The sequence below is a fragment of the Ambystoma mexicanum genome, chromosome 6p (genome assembly GCF_040938575.1).
Source record: "Ambystoma mexicanum isolate Mex_15411 chromosome 6p, UKY_AmexF1_1, whole genome shotgun sequence".
Classification (NCBI taxonomy): domain Eukaryota; kingdom Metazoa; phylum Chordata; class Amphibia; order Caudata; family Ambystomatidae; genus Ambystoma; species Ambystoma mexicanum.
In genome coordinates, this window is record NC_090935.1 from 409,837,433 (window position 1) to 409,856,683 (window position 19,251).

Below are 19,251 nucleotides of genomic sequence, written 5' to 3' on the forward strand. Positions count from 1 at the left end.
CGCTGATCCCGTATACATTTCTCCAGTCGTCTGGTCAATTTTTGAAGAACCATTAATAAAAACAACTTATCCCTCCCAATGGCATTTTCTCTAACTTGGGAGATTTCATTTTAACTCTCAATATCCGTTGTGCAATTATGTACATAGTCGTCCTCTCCCACTGGTTCTGCTATAAACATTGCTGAATTAACTGTCAAACATTTAACAATTTTAACCGCAGGGTTGGAAATAATCACCTCGTACCCTGACACTCTTTGTGCAGTTAGTGTACTTGTGGGCTTCTCTAAAATTGCAAATAATGCATATTCTACAAATAACATTACTGAACATCCCATTGTTATATACTTGAAGCTTTTACAATTGCAAATGCAGCAGCAGCTAAAGATTATTCACAGGGATAATGTCCCTGAATTGTTGGATAAGAAATCTGACTATAATATGCCAATGGTTTATGTCCATGTCCTAATGTTGTCTTCTGCCTAAGAACTGCTGTCATGACTTCTCCATTTGAATCAGAGAATAAATAAAACATTTCACTATAATCTGGGATCCCCAACACAGAGGCTGTACTGATTGCTTTTTTCAATTCTTCAACCTCTTCAGTCATCTCGTCCATCCATCTTGTTGTACTTTTATCTACCTGTGCTTCTTTAAGTCCTCTTAAAAGTGGTTGAATGTATGTGCTGTAATCAAAACCCTGAGCCCTGCAATAATTGCCTAGGCCTACACACTGTTGCATTTCCCTCACTGTTTTAGGTGCTACAGTTTTCATGATTACTTCTGCTCTTTCAGGTGCTACTTTTCTCCCTTCGTGAGAGATCAACTGTCCTATTTACAAGTCTTCTTCTTGAGAATATTGTAAGTTTTGCTTATCTACCTGTAACCTTTCTCTGAGTATAGTCATGAGTTTATTGAGTCTTCTCTGCACCTTTCTTCTGTCTCACTACATACCAAAATTTCATCCACATACTGAATTATTGAATGTTCTAGTTAGACATTACTGAACTCCCTTTGGAGGACTCTGTTAAAGATGGAAGGGGAATCACGGTACCCCTTAGGAAAATTAGTATGTTTAAGGTGCGTATTTCTATACGAAAAGAAAATCAAATCTTGTGAGTTTTAAAAAGAATGCATTCTTTAAATCAACAACTGTGAAATATTCGGCTGCGGATGGAATTTTACACAGTATCATTGCAGGATTAGGAACTAAAGGAACCAACTTCGATTATATTATTTGGTCGGTGAAGGCCCTGAATAAATCTCCACGACCCCCGCCATGGGAGATCTGCTCACATGCAGGCATACCATATGTGGGCCATTCACGGACCATGGTGGACCCAGGCATTCACAGAACTCCAGACTCTCTGGCACCGAGGATGTGTATTGGAACTAGACGTTCCAGCCCACATCTTGGAGGCACACACACGAGGACAATAAAGACTGACGCGGTCGGCTTGACCTGGAGAAGGTGAAGGGGCAAGATGGCCAAAGGACAGGACAAAGAACCTCGTGGCATGGCCATTTTGGAGCCAGGCCACCTATTTGTGCCTAATGCGGTAATCGCAGTTTTCCTAGCAAGAAAGGGTTACAAATATCTGAAATGATAAGCTGCCACCAGCCCTGTCAGAGGCACATCTGCACTTCTCCTAAAAAATCCTTTGAGAGTATCTAGGGCATTTGGAAATTACTAATAGACCCAGGTGTACTGTACTGGAAGGTACATTGTACACTTGTTACATGTTGCAGAAAGGTTGCAACATTGGAAAGGACTAAGGGAAACAAAGTCTTCCATTACTGACTGTTTTAAGGGCATGTCAGTTTCCCATAAGAGGTGAGCGAAAAGTCCCGAAGAGTGCAGCAGCAGGCTGGGCTCCTCTGGTAAAGTCAGACTATGGTGTTAAACATCAGCAAAAAGTTGGGGGGTTCACAACTGGAGGAAAAATTACACATAAATGGGAAGCTTTCCTAACACTCGCCCCTTCCAGACCAAGGACAGGGGGGAATTATTCCGCCCCTGGATGAGTTTCATTTTCAGGTTGGTTAAACATTCTGGAAAACCCATCAGCATTGCTATGTTGAACACCTGGCCTATGCTCAATAGTGCAGTCAAAGCATTGCAGATTTATGGACCACCTGAGCAACTTTTGATTCTCTCCCTTAATGTTCATTAGCCACTTTAAGGGCTTATGGTCAGTTTACACAGTGAAGTGGGTTCCATAGAGGTAGGGCCTCAGCTTCCTTAGGGCCCACACAACAGAGAAACACTCTTTGTTTGTTTGTTTGTTTGTTTATATATTTGTATGGTGCACCTAACCCGAAGGTAACTGGGTGAAAGCAGTACATGTAGGCTTTAGTATATGTAGGCTTTCTCTACTGTGGACCATCAGAGCTCTCTGTCCTCAAGCTGGCAACTAATGAAGCCAATAGGGTGTTGCTTACCCTTCTCATCTACTTGTGATACTACAGCTCCTATCCAGGTGTCAGAGGCATCTGTCTGCACAATAAAAGGTTTTTAGTAATCTGGGGCCCTGAGAACAGGGGCCTGATACAAGGAGTCATTTAAGCCATTGAAGGCCTTCTCACACTCTTCAGACCGAGTTACCTTCTTGGGTTTCTTAGGAGTGGCAATAGCAGTCAGAGGGGCAGCTATAGTGCCATAGTCTGCCATGAAATTCCTGTAGGACCCAGTGAGTCCTAAAAAGGCTCTCACGTGGGTCTGAGTAGTGGGGGTAGGCCAGTCTTGTACTGCTTGTACTTTACTGGGTAGATGCTGTATCCTCCCTCCACCTACTTCATGTCCAAGGTAAACCAGTGATCCTTGTCCGATATGCCACTTACTGGACATTATGGTCAAGTGGGCCTTCTGAAGAGCCTGCAACACAATCCTAAGGTGTTTCACATGGTCTTCCCAGGTGGCACTGAAAACTGCTATATCATTCAGCTATGCAAGACAGAATTCATCCAGCCCATTAAGCACATGATTCACAAGCCTCTGGAAAGTGGCAGGGGCATTCTTCAACCAAAAAGGCATTACCCTGAACTGGTAAATACCCTCTGGTGTTGAGAAAGCTGTCTTCTCCTTGGCATGTTCTGCAAGAACTATTTGCCAATAGCCTGCAGTGAGGTCAAATGTGCCGAGGTATTTGGAAGCACCCAAAGTATCCACCAGCTCATCTGTTCTAGGAAAGGGATGTGCATCTGTCTTGGTGACAGTATTCAGAGCCACGTAACCCACACAGAATCTCAACTCAGAGGTACCTGACTTTGGAACCAAAACCACAGGGCTGGACCAATGACTACAAGAGGGTTCAATCACCCCAAGATCCAACATTTTGTTGACCTCTGTCTTCTTGTAAAACCTTACTTTGTCTGACATCCTGCATCCCCTATTTTTGGTAGGTACACTGTCTCCTGTGTCAATGTCATGTTTGCACCAACGTGTCAAACCAGGAGACTGTGAGAACAAGGGGGAAAATTGCCTCAGCAAACTTTTCACCTCTGCTTGTTGATCAGCAGTCAGGTGAGGGACCACTTGGACACCCTCGATGGAGCTGTCTGAAGGACTGGCCTGGAGCAGGTCAGGGAGAGGTTCTGACTCCTCTTCCTCAACATATAAAGCCAGCAGCAGGGCAGCGATTTCAGCTCTTGGGATGAAAGCCTTCAGCTTATTTACCAGGAACACTTTTGGATCCTGACCAGCCCTTCCAAGACCTGACCAGCCCTTCCAAGGTCCACTAAATAGCTGACCTCACCCAGTGACTCCACCACTGTCTAAGGGCCTGCCCATTTGTCCTGTAAAGCTGTAGGCCTTACAGGATTCATGATCAGGACTTGCTGGCCAGGTGTGAAATTGGTGAGGGAAGCTTTCTGGTCATACCAATGTTTCACCAGTGCTTGCCCTGCCTTCCGTTTCTCATTAGCCAGACTCATCAGAAGTACCATCCTTTTATGTGCCCTAGCACATAGTATACTACATTTTTTAGTAATGGGGTGGGCGTCGCCCATCCCTCCTTGACTATGGCTAAGGGTCCCCTCACAGGGTGACCAAACAGAAGCTCAAAGGGGCTGAAGCCAACATCCTCCTGTGGTGCCTCTCTCTAGGCAAACAGTAAGCATGGTAACAGAAGATCCCATTTTCTTCTTTGAGGTTCTTCCAGAGCCCCAATCATGCTTTTCAAGGTCCCGTTAAACCTTTCAACTTGACCATTGGTTTGTGATTAATATGCTGATAAAAACGTATAGGTGACACCACATTCTTTCCACATGGCCTTCATATACTTTGACATAAAGTTGCTGCCCCTATCAGACACAACTTCTTTAGGGAAGCCAACCCTAGTAAATATGCCAAGTAAAGCTTTTGCAACTGACTTGGCAGTCAGTCTTCAAATGAATGGCCTCAGGATATCTGTTAGCACGGTCGACCAGTACCAGGACAAACCTATTGCCTGAGGATGTTTGGGGATCAAGGGGACCAACAATGTCAATCCCTAACCTCTCATGGGGTACCCCCACAACTGGGAGTGGTACTAGTGGAGCTTGGATTGTTGTGCCACTCTTGCCAGATAACTGGCAGGTGGCACACCTCCTGCAGTGACTTTCTACTTGCACCTCCATCTTGGGCCAGTAGAAAGGCATGGATAACCTTTCCTTGGTTCTCTTGATACCAAGGTGACCAGCAAGGGGCACTTCATGCACTAGCTGCAGGAGGAAGGGTCTTACAGCAAGGGGAACCACCAACCTCCTATGATCTCCTTCTGTAGACTCTGTAGGCTCACAGTAGAGGAGCCCACCTTCCCAATAAATCCTATACTTCCCTTGAGGTTCACCCTCAAGCTGGGAGCAGGCCGGTCTCCTTAGGCCTTCCAGAGATGGACACTCACGTTGGCCATTCCCGGCACCTTCATCAAACCCTGCAAGTAAACCTTCTCGCAAGTGTCCCTGGGCCAACCAGTGGGCTGACCAGCTTACTCAGACTCTTTGACCTGATACCGCTGCCGTTTCAAGGAAGCCCTCAAAACTTGGTATATTGCTAGCTCGGGGTTCACAGCACTCTCACACCGAATTTCGTACACTTGGCATTCCCTGGTCTGAAGTGAGACAAGGGTGCCCGAACCGGAGTATACCCGGTTACCGTGTTGCCCAGCCATGGTGACGACCTTTGCAGGTGCACTGCATTTGTGCCCCTCTTGCCCTTGAAGGCTGCTGCAGTGAAACTGGTCTGATCCATCCACGAGGAATGGAGAAATCACCAATGTCCTGTTTGGGAATCATAACTGTATCTTCGGCTCTGAAAGCTGCAGAGCCGCCAGATTCCCACACTTGAACCTGCAACCGAAGTGGACTCAACTGCCGTAGTTTAGTCCAGAGTGCGCCAGGGGTTGGTGAGTAATCACAACCCTAACCAGTGGGCTCTAGTGCCTGCAAGGAGTCCCTGGGTGCCCCTCTCCTTTCCACTGCTAGTGCCAAATAGCAAACTATTCCCAACTCTTGGAATCGACTCTGCCCTCAAGTCGAGACCCTCCCCAAATAGTGGGAAACTATTCTTCATCGCCTCACCCATCTTCCTGAGTTGCTACAGACCCTTGAAGAGACCCCGTTTTTGCCCATTTGAACTACTGCGTGCGCTTGCATTGCACGTACATTTGAGCATTAGGCTCCACTCTTCTTAGGGATTGGACTGCTTCTTAGTTAGGAGTGTGTTGGATGCATAAGGGACTAACGACTATTTGCATTGCCTGTTTCCTTCCCCTTTTAGGTTTTGGACGCATTTCGTGCATGAACCCTTTAGACCCAAATGGTCTTGTATATATGTATTTAGATAGGATTGTATTGGCTTACAGTATTACTGTGATTTGATTTGTGTGTTGAAACTCAAAGGCCTTGAAATAAATCCATATGTATTTTTAATATATCTACACCTGACTGAGAGTGATTTCTAAGTGTCCTTTACTCTGTGTGCTCATTGAGGTCTTTCAGTCACCGTCACCCCTCCTGAAACCCAGTCTTGACCGCCACCAAGCTACCTTGATTGGTCTGACTTTTCCAGAAGGTTACCCTGTTCCAAGAAACTGGCTGGCCTCCTGAACCTCTGCCCACCAGGTCAGAGTTCAGAAATCCATCTTAACAGTACACAGCCGCAGTACATGATGAGTCTGATGGCACCAATATGCCTTGCTTCATTAAAGCGGAAATGGTCTCAAATATACCTTCATCCGCCTCTCTAGACATGGGGTAATGCTTTGCTCATAGTGAAAGAGCTCCCAGTTTTAATTTAATTTTAATTGCACCTATCCCTTTTAATAAACCCACATCATATGGGCTCTTGTTCCACAACATCTCTGGCACCTTCTCCACTTCTTCCTGAAAGAATGGTGGTCTTTTTTTTTACCAATGCCATTCTCTGTGTTATTTCTATATTCTTTACTTTAATCCAATAAGTGATACTTATAAGTACTGAAAACATCATGTCACTCTGTTGGCTGTCCTATTATGGATATAAATGTGTGGATATAAATTCAAACCCGCACCTGTGGAAGGATTTCCTTATATCACAGTTACACTCCCCATTTTGGGTGCGGGTGCCTGTTGTGTTCCTGAAGTCATGTTCCATTGTGGTACCATAGCCTGCTATATTGATTGAGTGATAAGTTTATTGTTATACTTACAGCACAAGCTTTGTAAAACATATCATATAAAACTTTAAAAAATAATTCATTCAAGATACAAGCTGGAAATCATAATACATTATGACAAACACTTTAAAAACTTATCCACACTTGGAAGAAAGGACGTTATATTAAGCAGTCAAAAATCTCAGATAAGTGTATATAAAATCAGACAATAAAATAGATTAAATTCATGTCATTGGCCCTCATTCCGAGTTAGGACTACACCATGGAGTAAATAGCTCCATGGTTGCCAACCATGGAGCTATTTACTCCATGGAATACCGGCATGGTGAATGGAGTAATTTCCGGTCCATTCCAAGGTTGGATGGACCGGTAATTCCCCATTCACCATAGCCCTTCCCCATCCCCATTTCTGCCCCCATAGGGCTCAATGGGAATGGGGAAGAAGGTAATTACGGCACCGTAAATTACGGTGCCGTAATTTACTCCAAGGTAACTTTGCAGGTCCCGTAATTTACTCCTGCTAAAAGCAGGAGGTAAAGAGGGACCTGCAAAGGGAACTCGGAATACGGAGGTAAGGGATTACCGCCATCGGTGCCCTTACAGGCGCCGGTAATCCCTTACCTCCAACCTCGGAGTGACCCCCATTGCCTTGTAAAAATTTCAACCATAGTCCATAGTCCATAGTCCATAGTCCATAGTCAAGCATCGTAAAGGCATTATTGTATGATTTGAAGTATTTCATTCGAAGATGGGTCGTACTTTCACACGTGATAATCAGATGATGCAAAGTTTCTTTGGATAGATTGCCACATAATGTACAATATTTGTGATTATAAATATTTTTGTTCCTCCAACTTGACGGCGATAGTGCCACCGATAAGTTGAATTTGAGCAGTAGATACGTTCTAAAAATGTTGGGATTCGGATAGGCCTGAATGTAAAGTGGGGTAAATTTACGATCCCTTCTATATTTACAGTAGTCAGTAGCGGAGGGTAATTTTTCTAGATGGAGCATGTTGAGCGCAAATGAGCAAACACTTAATTTACGCTTCAACCAATATTTAATATTGCCCGTACTATATATGCTGCTACCTTCATATAGCCACTGATGGTGAGTGCGTTTCAATAGGCCAATTGTGCCTAATGATATAGAGTTATCCAAACTCAAAAAAGCCAGCATGTATGGAGTAACAATCGTATCGGTAGGCACAGTCGTCACACGTTGGAAGAACATGACACATTGTGAAAGGTAACAGTTCCAAATACCTTTGATATCAAACTCCAGGTATATATATTCGACTCCTAAGCATTGAGGTACACGGAATAAGCGCCTTAAGAGTCTAGCCTCAAATCTGACCAATTCTTTTTTCAATTTGTGACCCAAATGGATATAGCATAGGATAACATAGCTGTTATTTTAGAATTATAGATAGTTAAGACGGCTGTTGCACTAAAGCCATTGTTATGACCTATAAAAGTACTTAGCATATTGACTGAGGCCACACACTTTACTTTGGTTTCGACCCAATGCGGTTGCCAATTGAGCTTGTCATCAATTGTGACACCTAGATATTTGTAGGTGGAGACTTGCTCCAAACGAACATTAGCTAGACTCCAATGTAAGCGCTTTGGCCTCATTTTCCGAGTGAATACCATGGTTTTACTTTTGGATATAATGATGATAAGGCCATTGTTCGATACATGTGTGGCGAGTGCATTTATCATCTGTTGCAGACCAGATGGTGTATAATCCAACAGTAAAAGGTCGTCGGCATACGCCAGCCAGCCCAGGGCAACATTTTTTATTTTGATAGGGTGTGCAACATAGATGTTAAAAGAGGCAATCATGTCAGCCAAATACAGGTTGAAAAGTGTTGCAGCTACCATACAGCCCTGTATTACGCCGCGATTAGTAGGGAAAGATTGAGATAGTTTGCCTATGGCATTTAGATGAATGCAGACTGAGGTGTCTGCATGAAGAAGAATTAGCATGCTAAGCAATCCACTTGGGACCCCCCATTGGTCGAGTTTGCGCCATAGATGATTTCTGCATACCGTATCAAATGTTGCGGAGAAATCAATAAAGGCACAGTAGACGGTAAGGTTCCGCCGCTCCCAAGAGTGTTCAATAGCAGATGTTAATATGAGCAAGTTGTGAAGGGTGCTGGATTTGGCTCTAAATCCAATCTGGTTGGGAGGTAAGATCTTAAATTTATCGATCCATGCGTTAAGTTCATGGAGTAACATTTTGGTGAATACATTAGATGTTGAGTCTAACATTGCAAGCATTTTGAAATTGGCAGGAATGTCCCATGCTCCCTTCTTGTGGACCGTGAGTATGTTACTAGTTTTCCAAGATTTGGGTAAGGTTCCATGGATGCCGATATGGCTGAAAAGTAAGTGCAAAGCAGCACCCCATAATGGGGGATCACTTTTGAGTACTAGATTAGATATCCCATCGGGGCCAGCTGAATGAGAGGATTTTAGTTTTCGATGATGGTAATAATGTCTAATATGGAAGCCTTGCATTCCCAAATGGAATTCAGGATAGCAAGGGCCGTATTGACAGTCTCAGTGCTGGCTAGGGTCTTTGCTATGTGATCAGCTCATGATGCTTCATTGATGCAGTTTATTGTTAGGTCTCTTTGCTTGTTTTTGGATAGATGGTGCCATATCGCATTTCCATCACCAGATAGGGATAGTCTCGTGATCTTTTGCTCTTTTTTATGTGATGTTAGCCACTGTGTATAGCATTTTGGCTGCAGGTGCCTGTTGTGTTCCTGTAGTCATGTTCCATTGTGGTACCATAGCCTGCTATTTTGGTGTTTGCTATGGCTGGGCCTGTTGTGTTTGTATGGGTTCTGCTGTGGCTGCCCTTGCAGCAATTGCATTTGCAGCAGTGCTGGCTGCATTTGCTGGGGTTGTGGGGCATATGTCTGAGCATATGTGTGATCTTGGGCATACTATTCCTGTGGTTCTGCATTATATTGTGGAGCATAGCCCAAGCCTCTCTTGGAGCTTGCCAATTCTGTTTCATGCCTCCTCTGCTGCTGCATGTCTTAGCTATATCTCCCACAATTCCAACATTGCTGTGGCAGTCCACCATTAAATCCTCCTTTTCCTTGAAAATGTTGAAACTCACCTCATCCTACTCCTCTAGACCCATTCCCTCTTCCTCTTGACCAATAACTGTACCCACTCTGATCTGCGGGATATCCTGCATTATTTTGCTGCCCTGACTGTGTCTCATGTGTCACCCCTACTTCATTACTTCTCAATACTGCTCCCTCAATGGCTATTTTGGACAATTTCTTCTGAACTAACTTTGCTTCCTCCTGCTTTCTATTCTCTGGTTTCTTATTACAATCGCCAGTGATGCACGATTGTTGATTGTTTTGCTGGCCATGGCTTCGCTTACATTCCGACCTTTTTTTCCACTGGCTCAGGCACCCACTGACACAAAATATGGTAAAATAATGCTACCATTGTATCCCATGGTTCATGCGTCTGTTGTCGCTATCTGTCCTGAATGTCTTGAGTAAAGGGAACAGGTTCTTCGTGCTCTCCCATTTTCCTAGTCGTAATCGCATCCATAGCCAATGTATCTGGATATTGCACTCTGAGCACTCGCCATACGTCTGCTCTGTAATTATTAAATAGCGCTCCATCATGTGTCATGTTTTGCGCAGTCACACCTGCGTATCCTGCTCGCTTCCAAATGTCATCAGCTCTCTCCCCTAGAGTAGCTGCCAGCAGCCCTTTTATGCCACCTATAGCTAATGTCATTTCTGATGACATCCTTTCTAATTCATGAATCCATTTTCCTGCACCAGAAGTTAGACTCTGCAATTTATACCTTAAATCAGTGGTCTTCAAACTTTTTGACCCCGAGCCCCCCCCCTAAGAAAAATGTCTCTGGCCCAGGCCCCCCTATACACATGGACTCCAAAATTGTCCTCGGTTGCGAACGGTTATCGCGCGCTGCATTTGAATGGTGCCCCTAACACATGAGGGGGTGCCAAACACCGAATTGTTTCAAAATGATTGCATGCAATGATTCAAATCAGATTAGAGGACAAATATTTGTGACTAAAGCATTCAGATTATTTTGCTCTAATACAGAGGACTCGACTAAAAATAGTGTTGGATATTTATTTCACACAAACAAAAACAGCCAATATTGCTGTCCTGCAGTAACATTTGCCATGCAAGTGCTGTAACAATTTGTTTCTCAAGTACAACTTACTGTCAATGCTGTCACTTGCAAGTTGGACAGTGGCATAATGGAGAACTAGTGTGAAGGGTGGGCCTGCCTTTCACCAGCCAGCTTGTCAATATTGGGTTCTATTTTGCAGCCAGCTTTGACCAATATTTTGTGCTTAGGGCTGCAAGTGCAGAGAAACCAATCTCGCACATGTATGAAAGGTAACAGTGCATTGACTGCACATTTCGATAAAGTTGGAAACTCTGCAGGCACATGTTGCCAAAATCCAGCCAAAGACAATTTCCTGAATTGGCTCTCTAGTAGGCGGTCATTTTGGAGCTCCATTAGTTGTTGGACCGGTGTTGTGTTCCAAACGCAGCTCCTACGCGGCAGATTGCTGGAGCCCAGCAAACTGCCGTGTGGAGCCGCGTTAGGAACACAACAGTTGCGGTCCCCCACTGGCCTCCTCTCCTCCATGCCTCCTAATGTGGGGAGCACAGAGGGAGAGGGGCGCAGGGGGGACTGGTGCTGTAGGAACACAATACCCGCAAAGGGGCTGGTAATCACTTACCTCACGGGCAGAAGGGTAGAACCAGCAGGGAACACAGGACACCACAACACATCCTGGATGCGCGATCCAAATGCAGGGAAGCGCACGTCCAGGCTGTGTTTATTTCCTGTTTCATGGCCACACCCCCACCATATCACTCTGGCTGAGCATGTGCATGGAAGCCAGTGGCTCCCCATTGCACAGGCTCAGCTCAGTGCAGGAGAAAAAAATAATCTCGTTTTTGCCATCTGGCATCGCTGCCCCCTCGCCCCCAGGCATGTGGACATGCCCCCCAAGGGGAGACCGCCCCACAGTTTGAAGACCATGCCTTAAATTATCGTTATCCATATGCGGCCAAGGTATATTTTGTGGTCGTCCTCCCCCTTCTCCAATAATGGGAATTGTGAAAATCCTGCTTCCCAATCCTATTTACCTATGCACCTTGTCTTTCAGGCACAGTTAGCCTCACCCATTTGTTTTCTCCTAGTATTGGTCTTAACCTGCTTACATATGGGGGGGGTGATATATGCCCTGTACTGCACGATCATGCTGGTGGTCGCTCAATATAAGGTGCTGATTCTGGTGTCCTTCTTTTATGGTCCTCCAAACCTGACCATTTTATCAATTTTTCAACACTTCATTCTTTTCAAAACATGCATGCGCCCTCTCTTTGCACCCTTTCATTCTCCTTCCTTTTTTCGTCTGACATCATTATGCCCCAGCTTGTGTGACTATTGTCTCCTTCCATGTCGTTGAGGTCTAATCTGTTTGAAGACAGTGTTCTTTACTCATCTGTTATGACGCCACTGTGATGCTGAAAATCCATTGGAGGGATAGGGCCTCCATGTCCTTGTCCTGTACCCCCTTATGTGTGTTCTGTGTTGTTTTCTGCACAGGAGTCCAACTGGGACTGTTGGCAGAGCCACTCTTCCTCTTTTTAGTCATGGTGAACACAGGCACTTGGGATACCCTTATCAACCCCTACACTGTATCCCTAGTTTATGCTTTTGGGAACCTGTGTGTGGCCCACAGAGAAGGGTATGGGCTAGTGGCAGCTCCATGCTGAATTTGGCAGGTGCTCTGAGTAGCGTCCATTTTGGGATGCCCAGGCCCTGCCATAGGAATCAGTGAATTTCTTATGGGAGGCAAGATGGCCCCTGTGGCCTCTTGGTTTCTATTACCTATTACCTTGTTTTTCCCAAAGTCTTGGGAAGCCCTGACTCTGTCCCTTCCCCTGACTGGCTATTGGTATATCACCATATCACTCTGGCTGAGCATGATAAAATGGTATTGTGCGGAAGTCCAGGCCAGAGTGGCTGGAGCCTTCCCAGTGACTGTATGTTGTGGGTATATCCTTGGGTGGGACCTGAGTGAATGGAATGTGTGACCAATATGCATTCCTTGTTATGGGTGTCTGATTTCTGTGTGTGTGACACAATGAATGAGACAGCCCGGCCTGAAACTGACATGAATGCAGTGTGGTGTGCTGAAAGGCTGGGTGCTTGCCCCAAACCACATTCCTTGTTATGGGTGTCTGTGTGGAAGTGAATAGCCAGAATGCATGTAAGCCTAATTTGCTGCTTGCATGCATGAATTCCATTCTGTCTGATTGGCTGACTGAGCTTGGCTCAGCAGAGTGAATGAGGGTGAGATTTGTATATCTTGTGACCTCTCACTTCCCAATTGCTTCAGAAGCTGAAGTTGAAACTTGAAGCTGCTTATCCTTGCAGCCTGGCTGGAAGAAGAACAATTGCTGCTGCTTTCCTTCATCCCAGTCTAGAAGCTGACAAGTCTATCGAGGACTGATCCGAGAGAGGACCTAGCTAGGAGACCACTACCCGAGCTATGAGGGAACATCGTTCAGAAGCCAGTCCTAAAGGCTGTCGACCGGAGAAAGGGTTTACCGAGAATCTTGGAGGAAAGCACCCAGACATTGAGACCAAGGCTCAGAGGATTTCCATGACCGCTGGAAGCCCGTCAAGTCATGTTGTCAAGAAGCGGGGTCAGCTTGACGCTGTGCTGCTCGATGATCGCAGCCGCAACACTCCATCTTTTGCCTACGAACATTTTGAACTAAGGGCTCCCTTGCCATCACCATCGACTGCTTTGTCCTGCCGGAGAAAGTCGAGGTCGCAAACGACCAAGGAGAATCCGCCGGTGGGTTTCTTGCCACCAGAAGTCCACAAAGACACTGAAGTGAAGATTCGAAATCCAATCGTGGTCGAGTCCCGATCGTTGACACTAGCGTTGACACTTGATGCCTGCTGCCGGACTTATGTTCTTCACTGAGTCTTCTTTGCGGCACCAAACAATTTGCATTGAGGTGCACCGCACGCCTCATCTTCTCAGGACGTCCTCCAATGATTGTCGATGAGCACCGCGAAGATTGATGCTGCAGTCTCAACGCCAGTGTTCAAATTTCTTTGTGGAATCTCAATGCCCTGTGGCTTCTGCTTTAAAGGGAGTTCACTCTTGAGGGATCGGTCAATGAACTGTCAAATAAACTCTTCTAACTCAGGTACATTGGAACATTTTAACCAGGTAACAAGACTATTTAAACATTAGTGGACTGGGCTTTATTACAAGTTGCCCAGGTGGGGGGATCCTCACATGGAACTGTGTTTTAGTATCTAAAGTACCATTCTGCCATTGTTTAAACCAACTTATCTTCATTCCCATGATCTATGCTGATACACATTGTTATATGATTTGTATGCCACTATAACCGTCAGCAGTGGATGCATTTTAAAGGAGTCAAACGCTAACTGTGGTACCACATATACATTGTATGTATTTGCCACATTAGAATTGCCAGACTACAAAGTGTGTTATTAATTGATGTATACATCTTGAACCTTATTTATATATAAAGAACTGTGTTAGTACATAAAATAGTGTGTAGACATTCCTTTGTTGGGGGTTTGGGGACTGCACTTTACAAACTGTAATTAAGAACCAGCCCGCATCACCTCCTGAGAGCTTAAGCCTTGGTTGATCATCCATTCTACCATTTAGAGAACCTTGGCTGGGGTGCTCTGTGCTTCTACTCTGCCATATAGAGGGCAGGAGTACAAATAGCCCCCTCCAGACTTTACAGTCACCTGATCTACCTTCAGTTCCCTTTAATAGAGATCCTTCTGTATCCTCTTGGGCTCCGTACCTTCCTCTGTCCCTCATTTGCCTATGTAGCTTCCCAAGCCTTTTCGCTATGTGTTCTGTATACTGCCCCCGAGCCCACGCTGATCGTGGAATTCCTTGCAGATCCCTACGGGGTGGTTGTGACCCTCTCTCCTCCTCCAATCGTTCTTGTGCATCAATCAGCACAATGCTCCCGTGGCATTAATATTGTATTTCATCATCTTTTAATCCCCTAAACGTATTAATGTATTCTTCTCTTCTCCTCATATCCGTCATTTCATCAACCACTCACTTTCATTGCAACCTATGTACTTTCATTCTTTGTGCTTCTATATCTTCCCCTTTCTTCTCTTAGTCTCTCCTTTTCTTTTCTTGCCTCAGGTACTCTTCGTTTTTCCCTTCACTTGCACTCTTTGTCCCTCACTTTCTTGTATGCTCTTTCTTCTTACTTCTCTTTCCTTTCTCACTTTTCTCTCTCCTCTCTTTCTCAAACCCCATCTATGCCCTTATCGCCTAGCTTAAGCAATATTTGTCCTCCCATCCATTCATTCTGTACTATCGTTATTTCCTTAACTTTATCTTTTATTTCTTACTGTTTCCCTGCTTCTTCCTCTATCTCTATCTATATCTCTTAGTTTATCTTGTCTGTTCTTCCTCTCATCATGCTATTTACTTTCATGACATGTCATGTCTATCTCCTCTATTTAATATTTATATCAAATGTTTTTGTGACATGCTAAAATCCATGGGCATACTATTTGCTAATTACGCTGACGACACTCAGATAGTTATTAAACTATCTGGGGTCTATGAAGATGACATTCAAACTGTTAATAGAATCTATGAGGCAATCTAAAAGTGAATGGCCCTAAATTCATTGGCTCTTAATGATAAGAAAACAGAGATACTGATCATTAGTACACCCCATAGGCTAAAAAATCTAGATGACTCTTACAAATCTTTCATGATAGACGGCAATAACATTGCTGTATCTGAATATGTAAAAACTCTTGGAGTATTCTTCGATGCCCACCTGAATTTTAAAAAGCCCGTACCTATCTTAAATCACTGTGAGTTCCTTGTACATCTTCTTTGGCAGATACGTCCTTATCTATCTGAAGCCCAAAGAGCATCAATTGCAGCTGCAATTGTAAATACAAAACTTGACTACTGTAATAGTCTCCTTATTGGTACCATTAAATCGAATATAAAGAGTCTTCAAACAATTAAAAATGGAGGAGTTTGGGCGGTCTGTGGGTTGAGTCACCAATCCCACATTACAGAACACCGAAAATTACAGTGGCTCTCTGTTGAGCAACGACTGACCTTTAAAGGGCTAGTTACAGTCTTTAAATGTTTGCTAGGTAGTGCTCCAGAATATCTTAAAGCAAGATTAAAAATAGCAACATCTGAATGTAGCTTACGCTCAAATAACCAGATGCTTTTAACCCAACCACGCACGATTACAAAAAGACTGGGTGGAGCAAGTTTTGCAGCCTGGGGTCCAAGAAATTGGAATGTGATCCCAATTCACCTGAAACAGAGTACTACGCTGCAAAAGTTCAGGAAACGGTTGAAGACGTTCCTGTTTGAAGGCTAATAACATCCATGAGTCACTGAAAACAATTCCTGCCTCAATATTTGACACTGTCTGTCATCTGATTAAGAATGACATCTTAGCCCTCTAAATGCTTTATGTTCTGCTTTTTGTTGTACTTTCCATGTGAGTGCCCTGAGACATTTGGGTGAGAGTTGCGCTAAACAAAAAATCATTTAGTTAGTTAGTTAGGCACTGCAGTAGTGAAACAACGCCCGGCACGTCTTTCTCCCGGTAAGCGACCTAGAGCATAAGCTTCACAAGTTTTGACTCAGACTCCTTTGCGAGCACTCACTTGTCTGAGCTTATGGGGTATTTTCCATTTCCCAACCCAGGATGTAGCAAGTCTACCGATTCTGCAAGACTCCATTACTTGAAGTTTGCGGCCAGCCACATTTCGGTACACACAGCGCTTTTTCTAATCTGCCGCCAGATGCTGGTTTACAGAGGTTGCAGATATCCAACATGACGGCATTTTTACCGCATGATAAAGGTAGGCATCTGTGGTACACAATGCTACTCAAACAAATGCGTCACTATAGATAGTAATATGCCTCTCTGCTATTTGCAGTCTGTATATGCACCTACTCAACAATTATTTTCTTTTTTTCACTTTTAATACTAAGGTATATGCTCGCACACATGATTAGAGCGGTTTATTCCGAAATCCAAGAATACGCGCCCATCCTTAAGACCTTTTCCACATTTACCTGATCTGAATAAATAAGTGCCTTACTATTGTTGTGACAATATTGCATGGAATTTGCTCGTATCCACCTTGGTGTCGCCCTCACGGGCTACGGCACATGATATTCCCATATTAGCAAAGCTGGAAGACACCCATTTTGCGATGTCTGTAAACAGCACCACATAGCACGCTGTAGTTCTAAATACAACACACAAGGGTGTATGATTTCACTTACTACACGAGTCTGTCAGATGGTGAGCTACATTTCTAGCAGATGGTGAGCTAGTAAGCACATAATTTAAAAGACCGACAAATAGAATAATTTCGCGATGGATACATGAGATTCCTATACAGTGACATGTGAATCACCTTTTATATGTCACCATAGCACTATATACTACAAAGCCCAGAATTCCAAGCGACTGGTTTGTGAGGTCTAAGCGCATGCCTGCACAGCGTTTATATAACTCTGGCAGACGACAGAAGCGCAGACTACTGACTGCGCAGCAGGGTCCTGGACTCCATTCCTCGCCTTTAACAAGGTAAAGAGAATAATTATATTTATATACAGCAGCGCCGAGGTGCACCAAGTTTAATGAGCAGACACTAATCACGTCGCTCCATGTCTGTTGTTTATATAGGCAGCCTTTCGGTTCACGGCCGTAAATCTTGCTACACTTATTGCCAGTGAGCCTTAACCGCGATTAAACATACGGCTGTCTCAAGTAAGTGCCCCCCCTCCCCTTTTCAAAGCGTGATTGTGCTGGAGTTTATCTAACAGTGACAGATTGCTGCCTCTTTGAAACATAGCAGTTAATGCATGTTTCATATGCTTTGTTTTCTCCTTTCGCAGGCGTTTTTAAAGACGCAGTTGCTTTAATGAATTACTTTGCACTATTTTCTAACTGGAAATAAGAAAAAAGAAAATATTTTCCTTTTGAGAACAACAGTGAGTACCAACCCATTATTTGTGAATGACCCGAGTAGGCTCTCATTTCTGAATTTTAAAACACACATGTCCTTTTTACTATAGGGCATCTATTACGTGAAGCGCCATTGTTGGAAGCATTCACCACGGGATCGATTCCACCACACCGGTTCGCCAGCCCCTGAAAGATTCAGAGGAGGTTAGCAGGTGATATACAGTTAACTAAGAGAATTGTATTTAGATACTAACTAAATAGTTTGTTGAGTAATCACAGAGTTGACAATTTTTTATTCTTTTTTACTTCTAGATTTAAGGCTCTCTTGCCACACACCCCATACCTTTGGTTTTTTACCAAGAGGCAACGCCAAAGTGGCGTTTGCTCTCCTGTCCTGAAGAAGGTTGAACACCAAGTCAATACACGAGGGGACTGTCTCATCCTCGTGAGAAAACTTAACCTAAACATGTTGACAACAGTTTTAAAAAAAAACCCTGAATACCAACAGAGGGGCACATTGTAAAACAATCGAGTGTTGAATCTATAATTGTTTGATTTATTATTTGTGGTATATACAAAGTATCACCTTGTTTTATGTAATTTTTGCAAATATGATTATTGTATGGATGAGTTATGAATGAATGGTTGCTGGAGGGATGTATTGCATTTGGTTTGTGGAGCCGATTATTTCATAACATGTATATTGGGATAATAAACAGAAAACTATTCTGATTTAAACAATAGTCAATTGTCATCTCTGGTCTAGTTGGCCCTATCCCTTTATTATATTGATTTCACTTACTGCCATATTCCAAAAGTGCTGACCTTTTAACTTATTGTGCACACCTTCACATTTGTTATTTTTCTTCAATATTAATGCATGTAGGATACCCAATTTATTGGTATATGAATGTAGGCTCAGATTTGAAATATCCTCTATTAGTCATAATGATTTAACCACACTAGGTTCAGGGTGGGCAGCTTCACATAAAACATCTATGCATGCTTTACCAGTCACTAAATGTCACCCTAAAACACTTGGCTGTACACCTTTCAGGCTGACTACTCAGCTCTTGTTCTTTTTTACTTCAGGGGTCTCTTGTATTTCTAGTCCTGAGGAAGGCGGGAAACAATCCAATCCACCGAAACGTAGATCACTCGTACCACACGATCTAGTCCTGTACGAGTGTAGCACCGCCTAGGATTCATCCCTATTCCACACGTAGACCCGGAGTTTTCTCAAACAACAAAATTGGGACACTTCTAATAGGAACTCTTTGGAATATTTATTTGTCCAAAACAATTTGTGTCTCGATATATGGACATCAACCTAGTTGCCCATGGACTTAATTCTGAAATTCATTAGGGAAAATAATTAATGTACCCTTTTGGAAAGATTCAGTTGAGTTGAAACTGGACTTTAGTGACAATTGAGAACAAGATTCCGTTAACACTCAGGGTAATATATACCCAAATGTATGCAAAAAAATTCTCTGTGTATTGGAATATTTATTGTAAA

The 19,251-nt window shown here is 43.7% G+C and overlaps 1 long non-coding RNA gene across 1 annotated transcript; it reads left to right on the forward strand.

Moving 5' to 3' along the window:
• Nucleotides 1–17,473: 17,473 nt before the first annotated feature.
• Nucleotides 17,474–17,925, forward strand: LOC138510930 (uncharacterized). The gene is made up of 3 exons (XR_011280474.1): nt 17,474–17,534; nt 17,663–17,758; nt 17,843–17,925. It is a non-coding gene; the product is annotated as an uncharacterized lncRNA (long non-coding RNA).
• The last annotated feature ends 1,326 nt before the right edge of the window (nt 17,926–19,251 follow it).